Source organism: Plectropomus leopardus, chromosome 6, assembly GCF_026936395.1.
Source record: "Plectropomus leopardus strain MGB_pleo_1.0 chromosome 6, ASM2693639v1, whole genome shotgun sequence".
Lineage (NCBI taxonomy): Eukaryota > Metazoa > Chordata > Actinopteri > Perciformes > Serranidae > Plectropomus > Plectropomus leopardus.
This window is the reverse complement of record NC_142181.1, coordinates 13,446,243-13,457,788: the sequence shown is the minus strand read 5'-3', so window position 1 is coordinate 13,457,788 and position 11,546 is coordinate 13,446,243. Positions and strand designations below refer to the sequence as shown.

Here is an 11,546-nt window from a genome sequence, read left to right as displayed (position 1 = left end):
TGGAGCTTAATGGTGGGAGAGGGATTGAATCATTCAGAGCACTGACAGTGTGCAGGTGGAGCAAAGTGACACTGTTCCAAGGTCACCAGAATAGATGCAAACAAGTAACCCATCGCCCGAAAAGACACTAGCATTCTACATTTTTGCAAACCACTGACATTTTACATTTGTATGTTAATGTGTAGCATGACTGTTGAAACTTTAATGGGCAACAATGTTGTGGGTAAGGTGTGGTTAGGTTTAGGTACAACAAACCACTTGGTTTTGGTTAGGGAAAGATCATGCTTTCTCTTAAAATACCCAGTTTGGGGGGGGGCCATCATAGCGGGAAAAGTAGCAATGTCGCTGCAAAAAAAAAAAAAAAAACAACCACTCTTTATGCCCTCAAAAGCCACTGGAAACACAGCAATGAGTCTCTAAAAACACCCAAGTTTGATGCTTAAAAAGCAAATGGAAACAAAGCAATGACTCACTAAATCACAACTATCTTTGTTGTTTGTTGGTTTTGTATAACAGTCTGCCACTCAGTTTGGCAGGCGTCTTTTGTAGGTGACTTACCATCCAGCATTTACTCCTATTCTTGATTACAAAATCAGCTTTTATTTTATGTCACCTTAAAAATGTATATGATACAAATCTAACATGTTTGTGGATTGCAGAAATGTACAATGCCAATATTTTCTTCTGCAACTGGGTTGAAACACAAAAACCAGAAAACATATCAGTTTACACGCAGACAGACGGACAGGCAGATAGACAAGTTGACATACAGACGATCTGACATGTCACCACACAAACAAACACACAAATTAAGAGCTATTGAAGAAGCCATTTAGGAAGACAGACCGCCAGTCAGGTGTCACACAGAGAGACAGAGAGACACGTCAAAGCCGGAAATGATTCACAGGAAGCTGCTGCTTCCCCAGCGTGCATCAGTGATGGGCAACACCTAACGCAGGCTGACAGGCCACGGGGAGAGGGGGCTCTGCTAATGAGGCTCCACAACCCATCCCTGGGCTGAGCAACATTCCTGGAGGGCTGCCTGTGTGACACTGTACTGCTGCGCTGTCAGCCATGGAACCTTTGATCCACACAGATACACACACACACTTCTTGTTCACTGGCCATGAAGTAACCGTGCTTCTGATTGACTGAACGGGTCACTGTGATTGGCCACAGGCGGTCATAAACTAACCTGAGAGATTAACTCAAGGCCTGGACAAAGTCATGGAACTTTTTCATGTGCTGTCACCTTTAAAAGTGCAACAAACTCCTAACAAATTACTTGAAGAACAAAATAAGCCAAGTGCATAAATATCCTTAAAATATGTGCAACTTCCACTTTGGCAAGGTCAAAACACAATGTGCGGTGAAAAGGAACACAAAAGTGTCAACTACCGCATAAGTAGCACATGAGCTGTTTTCCTCTGCCAGTTAAGAATCATAATTCCTGTCAAAATGTGTGCTTGCCGTGGAAAAAAAGTCTCATGCATGAACACACTGTGCTGAATCAGCTGTCTATTACAGAGATCTGGTTGTGTTATGCAGTATGTTAGTGTATTTGTCGAACCAGATCTACAACTTGAGTATTTCTCATAGCCACTCCCTGCAGCAATACCTGATCACAGTGTATGTGCAACTATTGTGTTTGACACACACACTGTGTGGGCCCAGCGTGTTTAAGGGGAAAGTCTTTAAAAGGCTCTGCTGAGCTGGGCCGGGCATGAAACCCAATGTGTCTCTGGGAGTCAACGTAATGATTTTCAGCACAGAGTAACGCGGTTATAGTCCTGGATGTGAAACTTGCCATATGGTGGAGGGACAAGAGCTTTTAAAGGTAACTGTATCCCTCCATTGCTGTTTCTCCTCTGACATTTCCCCCCCTCACACTGGTCTCGAAGTTTATATTTGATTTAGACCAGAAATTCCTCCGGTCTAGTGGACTCAGCGAGAGCATTTCAGCTCATAAACATATATGTTTCTGTAAGGTAAACGTTAGCCGAAAGCAAATATGCTATGTTCAGAGTTTTAAAAATTGTGGTTTCATGTGCAGATGATTGATAAGTCAAAGACCGTAGCTGTGCTTAGACATGTGGGGCTGTAGAGACACTGAGCACAGATGATCTGATTGATATGTATGTATGTGTGTACATGTGCATTTCTGTGTGTCTGAGCCTACTTAAAGCAAATAGTCCTGTTTGTTTGTTCAGTAATGGACATTACTTCATCTTTGCAAGCTGACGCCCTTCATCAAAGAGGGAGCGTTAAAAGAATTCTGGGTAGAGAAGGGGAACTCCAGCTAGAAGCAGCACCATGACTTCAACTGCGTTATCAGCAGAGATGGCCCATCATGATAGCACAAGAAATCAAGTGTCAAAATAAAAAGAGCAACACTTTGATGTATCTGAAAAACAACACAGAAGATTTAATGCAAAATAATGAGCAAAACAATGTTATCTCCTCATCAAAATGACTCATGAACAACAAATGGCACCTTGCATGTGCACACACACGTGTACACACACACACACACAAACTTGTATCTCATGTATTTAAATGCTCGCGCTTGACGCCAAATTCATTAATTTTTATTAAGAGGGAAAACATTTGTTCCTGGGCCTGCTATCTGCATGGGTGGAATGATTTTCACCTCTGCCATGAGGTGTTGGGCGGACTCATACATCACACGATTACCCCGAGCAGCAAGCAGAGCCGCCATCATCAGGGAGTGAATTAAAGATGATAGAAAGAGCTATTAATCACTGTGACAAAGCCCCTAATGGAGGTGTGACCCAGCCACTGCTGACGGGACGCCGAGGGGACGCACCCACGGGACAAATGGATACATATGTTTACAGAGAGAAATAACCTACCTGTGGACATAGTCCCCCCCCCCCCCCCCTTTTTTCCGCACCACTGTCTTTTGTGCTCCTGCTTCATTGCTGTCTTTTTAACAACTCGGTGTCCTTTGCTATTTTTACCTAATTTACTCCATGTCACCTTTTATGTTTAAATCAAGTAAACTCTAATGTGTGCTGCTTGTTTTAAGTCATTTTTCATTTTTAGGTGTAATGATCTCTCAAATCTATTATATCACATAAGAGGCACTAATGTCAGAAGTTTTGCTATTTTTTAATGATATATATGATGAATCATAAACTGTGTGTATAATAGGAATTTAAACAAGAATTTATTACAAAAATATTAATGGAAAGCTAAAAAAGCAAGCTATTTTTCATCAACAAGTTTGGTAATCCATAATGAAGTTTTTTTTAATGTCCTACTTACTCCACTGCAGTGGTGGAGGAAATATGCAAGTCCTTTCCAAGTAAAAGTACTATTACAGCACTGTAAAAACACTCAGATTCAAGTACAAGTCCTGTATTGAACATGTTCAAGTATGTAACAATAAAAAATATTAATAATTAATGAATACACCTAAACGTACTCAACTTAGAAAAAAATCAACCAGTTTAATAAATCACAATATTTTAAAAAACGAAAAATAACTATTATTAAGATAGTTGCCATTTAATGCTCTAATCTACTGACTAATTGTTTGAGCTGAACTTGCATAATTTCAAATAGTTTGTGTGCAAAAATCTTAATTTGTCAAGTAACTAGTAACCTAAGTTTTCAAATAATAGTAGTAATAAAAGTAGAATATTTCCATTTGAAGTGTAGTGGGGTGGAAGTAGAGAGTGGCATACGATTAAAATACTCGAGTAAAAGCAACTCAAATTTGTACTGTAGTACTTAAGATAATGCAGTTACATGCCACCACTGCTTCAACGCATCTCTGCCTACAGCGTACAATATTAGACAGGCTAGAACACCATACTGTGTGAGGTGGGAACATTATTCATTTACTTAGCCCCAGACCCAATTCACGGATCACTTCATGTGGCCAGACAGAGCGGTCACACAGCTGACTGATGGGGTCTTTGATCATGAAATATGGAAATGAACTCCTCACCTTATGAGGACCGGCCCTCATGCTTATCTGTAGACATCATTTGTTGCCTGTGATAACAGACAAATGGGACGGGGGGCTTACTCTTGTACTGCAGGTCAAACATAATCACACATGATCCCCTCCATTAGTCATCACATCCAAATTCTTTAACTTAACTCTTCATGATTCCTCTGCTTTCTGTTGATGTCTCTACACCAGAACAATTATGAATACGTGTTTGTGCTGTTGTGCCAAAAGTAAAACACAAGAACCAGAACCACAGTATAAGTCTAACTTTTTATCGTGGTTATTTCTTTGCTGCTAAACCAATTTAGAAACTGGTTGGTGGGATTCAAAATACGTGGGAGGGGTTGAGGGGGCTATAGCATGACTGCTGTTATTGCATATTGATTCATTTGCCTGAAAAATGAGGATACCCTGATGGAGATGTCGACATCTGGGAGAGACAACTCATTGTGACTGGATTCAAAAGAAAATAAGAAATAATTATCTTAATTTGGTTAATTTTTACGCTCTCACAATTACTGCCAAACAGAAAATGGCTGCTGTTGATTTGCTAAGCGCAGTTAATTACAGTGCATCAGTTTGTGCCTAGATTCCCTCAGCAGGGTGTATAGGAGAGCGTTTGGAGCCCCATGCCCTCGGGAGAGGCAATAAGCTTCCTAATTAACTCTGTCTTTGTGCTTAATGGAGGCCTTAGCGCTGCTTTTGGGGAGTCTTTTGGTTGGCGAGTCCATTGGGGTGACTGTGGTACTGAGTGATACAAACCACAAACACTTATAGCCTTAGGTAGCAGTATACGTGCAGTCCTGGCCCATTGTCCATAATTTATCCCTGTGTTTGTTTCTTCAACCAAAAACAAATTGCAAAAAATGAATTATCTAAAAAAAAAACAGGACATTTGTCAAAGTTTCTGCTTTCCCATTTTGTCTTTCTTAAATGGTAAAAAATATAAAAACAATATGTTTCAATCTACCGTCATGCTAGTATTTGCATGTTGTTAACTGAACCCTGGAAAATCTTTAACTTTATCCCTTGATGTAATTGGGGAGTGCTAAGAAATTGCACCAAATACTCATAATATGAGAGACAAAAACAGGTATTGCTGCAAGTATATATGCAGCAATATGCTGACAAATAGGTACTTGAATTGTACAAACTGGTTAAGCACACACACAGACAGACACACACACACACCAGAGTAACAAGAGCAAAGCTCTTTACACAGTCTTAATTAATGAGAGCATTGTCTATGTTTCTTCACCCCTGTGTTAGTCAACTGCTCCCCCTTCCAAATGGAAAACACTCCATTAAGGGCCCTGGGCCGAGTTACCAATTAACATCGCACAACAAACTGAAACTTAGAGCTGGTCCCTCTGTGCACACACACAGACACCTAATTAATTAGCATTAGTTGTGATTAATAATGAGGGTCCTTTAATGGTAAATCTGCAGCTCCGATGGCAGGCTGACACAACAAAGGCGTCTGTGTGCGCAGCAGGATTTATCTGGGGAGCTGCTCGGGGATTTTAACATGTTTCTCACAGGCCTGACAAATGGCCTATTAATTATCTAATGTTGTCTGACAACAGCCGCTTGATAAAGATGTATGTTTGGATAGGGTGAGGAGGGGAAGATACAGTGGAGGAAAAGAGAGAGATGTGTGCGTGAGAGTGTGTGTGGGTGGGGGTGGATTTGCATATAGGAAGAAAAAATAAAGTATCTGAGTGTGAGGGGAGTCTTGTTGAAACTCAGACGCAGGCAAACACAGTATGTTCTCAAAAAACTCTTCCTTTGTATTGAGACAAATGGCTGTGCTTCTACTTCTGTGGTTGTTTGGGATAATCAATATGAAGGATTAACAAAGCACATTTATTTTTAATGAAATGCAAATGAATGAAGTCCTGATGAACACAGAGATGGATGTGCAACACACACATACACATACACACACACACACACACACTTTATGTCCTAAAACTGCAATCAATATCATCAGCGAGGAAGCCTCCACATCAACCGGACCACTTCATATCATTAACTCTCTAACAACATGGAGCATATGGGCATCTCACTCCCTCTCCCTGATTCAATCTCAGTCGTGACTCTAATTTGTTGAGTTTATCTTCCGCCTGTATGTTGACAGGTGTTCCTAAGTGGGATGCCAGTTGCCAAACGATTTTTATGATTGTTTTAGCCCCGCATTTGGCCTAATGAGATAGGATCCCAGTCGGACGCTAACTCAAGCCTGTCAAATGTAAAGCAAACAGAATAACAACCCAGCGCTCACATTGTTTCCACAAGCCATACATCAGCCAGGGCGTAGAGGGAGGGCCCTCTGAATCACACCCTGACCCCGGGATAGAGATGATGAGAGGAAGGAGTGGGAGAAAAGGAAGGAGGAGTAAAAGAGGAGAGTGGGCGTGAAATCTAGGTTATAAGGGTGCTGTAATGCCATAAGAAACTAAAATAAGGGGAAAGAAGTACTCCTGAACAACTCTGTGTGGCCTCCCTGAGCATGGAGTTTGTGCCTCTCCATATTAAGTCTGTGCTTCAAGCAGAAAAAAATCAAAATTATTCTGAATGTTAGAGTGACTGAGGTATGAGTGTGTATCATCTGCAAACACACACATTTTTAAAAGTACTGATCTGTCTGTTTTTTCCTCTGAAGTGACATGTAGAGAGAATGTGTTGACAAAGGTAATTAATCTCATCATCTCCTCTGTCTTTGCCTGTTTCAATCCCAAATCAGCACTCCTTCAACATGTCACATATCCTAAGCTTTTGATTTGTTTGTTCTGGTCTCCTGCGCCATTCCTTTCACCTGTCTCCCTGTTCGTCCATAGTAATTCTTCTATCCTTTTGGACAACAAAAAACGATATCTCCCTCTTAAGAACAAAGAAAACCACAAGTCTACACCAAGTACCACTGAAAGGTGACACAAGAATCTTGGACATAAACATGTCAACGATCTGAAAAAAACACTATGTGGAAAGCCACATATGTTACCTAATCCAAAAGTAAAACCAAATGTTAATCTCAAACTTATACTAGTAACAATACATGTCAATGCAAACATGCTTAGATGCATTCTCTCTCCCCCTCTCTTCTCTCCCTCCTTTACTTTCATGTCATGGCTAACTGCCATTGGGCCCTAATATAATTATGGCTCACAGTTGTGCACATTTGAGAAATTGATTCCTTTGATGAAATGTGAGTGAGGCAGGTCTGAGCAGAGCAGAGAGAGACGTATATCCAGAGTGGTTGCTGCCAGCCCCCCCAGCCCTGTGGAAGGCCCCCTGGGTACCAAACCGCCAGCTCAACCGGGCCCAGGCTGTCCCAGTCGTTAAAAGAAATGATAGCACATGTGCTTTGTTTAAGTTTGATGTCTTCATAATGCATTACACAATTAGATTGATTTGACAATTTCCATTATACTTGATAAAATATTTATGTAGGCCTGAGGATGGTAGTTCTTATCAAAGGGGGCGGATCTACAGTGCAGATGGGAGCTCTGTTCTGCAGCAGGAGGGCTATCAGTCAGTTAAAACTGGGCAAAATTGTAGGCAAATACAACCAGACTACTTGAAGTTTTGTATTTATAGCATAAAAAATGTTAGTTTCGAAGTCATGCAAGCGAGCTTGAGCACATTCATGTGTTTGACATGGATAATCAGGCACACCTGATTGAGATCAGATGCATGAAGCTGCACTGTTTATCAGTGAATCAATAACCTTGTCCCCATATGTTTGCACTGTGCGCTATACAAACACTGAGCGCTACAGAAAAGAAAAGCCTGGTGGGCACTGAGTGCGTTATGCCATTGGCCCCTCTCCCAACAGAACATTTTCCACCGAAGACAATTTTTGGCTACATAAATTTCCGGCTATACGGCACATTAGCTTTAGATTTGCCTCAGTTGAAACCTGGAAAGCCAGTGTCAACTGTGTATTGGCATCAGACTGAAACACATACTGCTGTTTGTTGTTAGCCCTGTAGCTTAATTTGTCCAGTCAGGAGGTCGGATCACTATCGGATACAATATCTACCTCATATGACCTACATAACTCATGTGTGTCCAATGTACTCGCAACATATCATCCTGCATTAAAGTCCAGCAAACTTTTTTTACGCACTTTTCTCTCCCAACTTTCTGGATCAGTTTTGTACATTAAAAAGGTAAGGCAGAAATGCCGGTACAGTAAATAAATCGATTTAAGCAATAAATTCAAACCGCTCATGCTCAGAGGTGAGTCTCCTTCTCCCTTCTTTTCTCCCTAATTCTCTTTTCTTTTGTACCTCGGATGCCTCCCTCTTGCTCCCTTTTCTCACCTGTCTCCCTCCTCTCTCCCCCGTTCCCTTCACACCCTTTCTACGAACCTCTCACTGTGCGCAGCCACCCCACATCCATCACAGCCCAGAAATTTAAGGAGCCAAATTGGCCTCATCTGTCTCAATGTTGGATGCAGATGGAGTTTCTTCTGCTGAGGGAGGTGCAGTTAGTCACCCCTGCTGCCCCCACCCCTTCAATCTACTGCCTTAAAGCCAAGCCAGCCTGCACTGCTCTCAACACTATAGAGCCACGTTATGAGGCCGGCTGCTGGGATAAAGAGGGCAGAGCGGTGAAGTGACCACTACAATGACCACACACACTCTCTGCTTCATTCACTTTTCTCTCAATCACATTTTTCTTTCTTTTTTTTATTTTTATTTTCCATCTAGCCTTCATTCGTGCTCACTCTATTCCGTTCACTCACTCCCGCACTCGTGCTTACTCATAATGCCAGCACACACACGTACCAACAAAAACACAAGCGGCTATGCGGTGGCCGTAGCGAACGCAGCCTGCAGTATAGTCTCAAGCAGCCTGGTCAGACCTGGCTCGTTAATAAAGGCCCTAAATGAGGCAGCATGCATAAAACATGAAGCGCCGCGTGCTGCCGTAATGAACTGCTGCTCCATAATTGCATCTCAGAGCCGTAAAATGAAGACAAAATATTTGAAGAGGGATTCTGTCACCTCTCTGCAGACGCAACACTAATCACAGGCGTTCTGCGGGGCCCTTGGGGTCTCCCCTTGACAGAGAGCAGGGGCTAAACGCCCAGGGCGGCGACATTGGCAACACCCTCCAAGTAATGGGACATAATTGAATAATTGCTGATTAGAAAATAGGGGAAGAGGAAATAGTATAACAGTGTCCAGTGTGTTATCTGAAATGATCCCATTGGGAAGGAGAATATGATAATATGGCACAGAGAGGGATAACAAAATATATATCTACTATACCCACCACCTACTGGGAAATTGTTTCATTAATTTGGGGGTCATTTTATGTGCTTGAAATTATTGTTATGGGATAATAGATGAGATGGTGCAAAAGCTGGAATAGTTAAGTGTTGTTTGTACCTGTTTGGGGACCAGATGGGTGAATATATTAGGAGAATTCAGCCAAACAATCTGGTCACAGGAAACTAAACTGAAGTGACCCAACAAAGCAATCAAAGTGTCCAAAATTACATATTGATTTATTGAGAAATAGTAACATAAAAAAAATCCCCCACAAACCAAACACCATAGTCTAAACACACACACATACACACATACACACACACACACACACACACACACACACACACACACACACACACACACACAGAGAAGCTGACAAGCTCAGAGACAGGCAGGCCTCCAGATGAGAGATTGGAGTCCCACCCAGGGGTGTCACCCAGACAGTTAGAGAGTTGCTGTAGTGACAGGGTGGCTGCAGTGACATAATGAAGGTGCCGTGGTTGTCACAGGGGGTCAGTGGTGATCACACTGCCCAGCTGGGGGGGTTAGGGACACGTATAATGAATCCCACAAATGACAAATGGCTCTCAACTCAGGACTGAGGCATCTGACAAACTCAAACTCATCACTTGGACACCTTAAACACACACACACACACACACACACACACACACACACACACACACACACACACACACACACACACACACACACACACACACACACCGGCAACAACACTTACACAGATACCCTGCGAAGCAACAGAGAACTGTACACATCCTGTCAACATATGGAATCTCTGCATGTGACAGTTTAAACAGTGAGTGTATAATCATGATGCTACTAAAGCTGCAAAGCTCATTCATCTCCATTAACAAGCATCACTTGTGAAGAACCTTTAGACATTTTAAAAAGCCTCGGCTCCCATTTATTTGCTCAGCTTTATTTAATCAATCCTTTCTCTCACCTCTGGCTGCTACTTGAAACTGTTAAAAAGGGACCCTAATTTTGCTGTTGTGGCACTACGGTGGCAGGTCAGAGGTTATCAATACGGGCATTGTTTAACATGCACAATGGGACAAGAACATTCAGAAAATCCCCTTTTTGCACTATTCGGAAGCATGAGTATATACAGACCACAGAAAAAAAAAAAGTCTGATACAGATTTGACACAGCAGGCCAGACACTCTAAGAAACTGAATTCAATCAGAAACGAGGTCTGTGTTTGGTAAAGAAAGAAAAACTAACTATTGGAAAAGAGGGGTATTTTTAATGTGACAAGTTGACCACCTACTACCAACCTGACATCCTCCATTTAATATTTTTGGATATGAATAGACTTTGTCTGAGGGTTGCTTTTCCACTCTCAGGGTGTGCTTGCCTAGAGCACTACCACAGCAGCAGGCCAATTCCACCTTAACTTTGTTACAGAACTTGTTACATACAATAATGTCCGCTGCTCCAGACGCTTTCCAAACCACAGTGCGACATGTGGAATAGACCCGGGCATGGAAAGGTCCTGGAGAGGATGTTTGTTTAATGATTGTTGGAAGACTAACATTCAGCCCAGCGCCCCGAGCAACAAAATCCCCCTCGGAGCACTGAAGCTGTTTATGTTATTTGTTATGGATGTCAATTTCCCTCTATTTAGGAGGTGATTTAACTGGGCAATACAGTAGGATTGTGCTATTGTATGGGGATTGTTGTCTCTCCGTGTAATACATCACACAGCTCCGTATGGGAATCCGGACATAAACAGAGTGAGTCATTGTCAAGACAAAGGAGCATCCAGCTTGACTGCAGAAAAACCTGCAGCTTAAGAGTCTTATACCCTTTTTTCCACCAAAATTAGCACATGAATGTTTTTATTTCCAAAATTTTGTAATAATTTAAATGTTATATGTGATAAGATATGAAATCCATGTCCTGGAATTGCTGAGAGATGGTAAAAATATTGTATTTAGACTGGGTCACTTTATGCATTAACCTGCCTGGATGACAAATGTGCATTACAAAACTCTTCCTTGCATTATGTTTCTCATTGTTTTCACAATTCACATCCATATTTAGAACAGGATACACTTCAAAACTGGCAGGCTATTATATTCTTACCTGCATTTTATGCCTGTAAGAGAATGTGAGTGTGTGTTATTGTGTGTGTGTGCGTGTGTGTGAGTGGTGGAGACTAGAAGGAGGATATAAATGGAGAGTGACAGCTGCCAAATGACAGTGAGATTGAGGTGGGAATGCAGCAGGACAATGTGGGATGGAGAGGAGCA

General features: G+C 41.8%; 1 protein-coding gene across 13 annotated transcripts in view; it reads right to left on the bottom strand.

Annotated features, from left to right (window-relative positions):
- The window catches only part of mecom (MDS1 and EVI1 complex locus), a 156,529-nt gene that overhangs the window by 104,317 nt on the left and 40,666 nt on the right, over nucleotides 1-11,546 (bottom strand). The gene's annotated exons all lie outside the window — the stretch shown is intronic.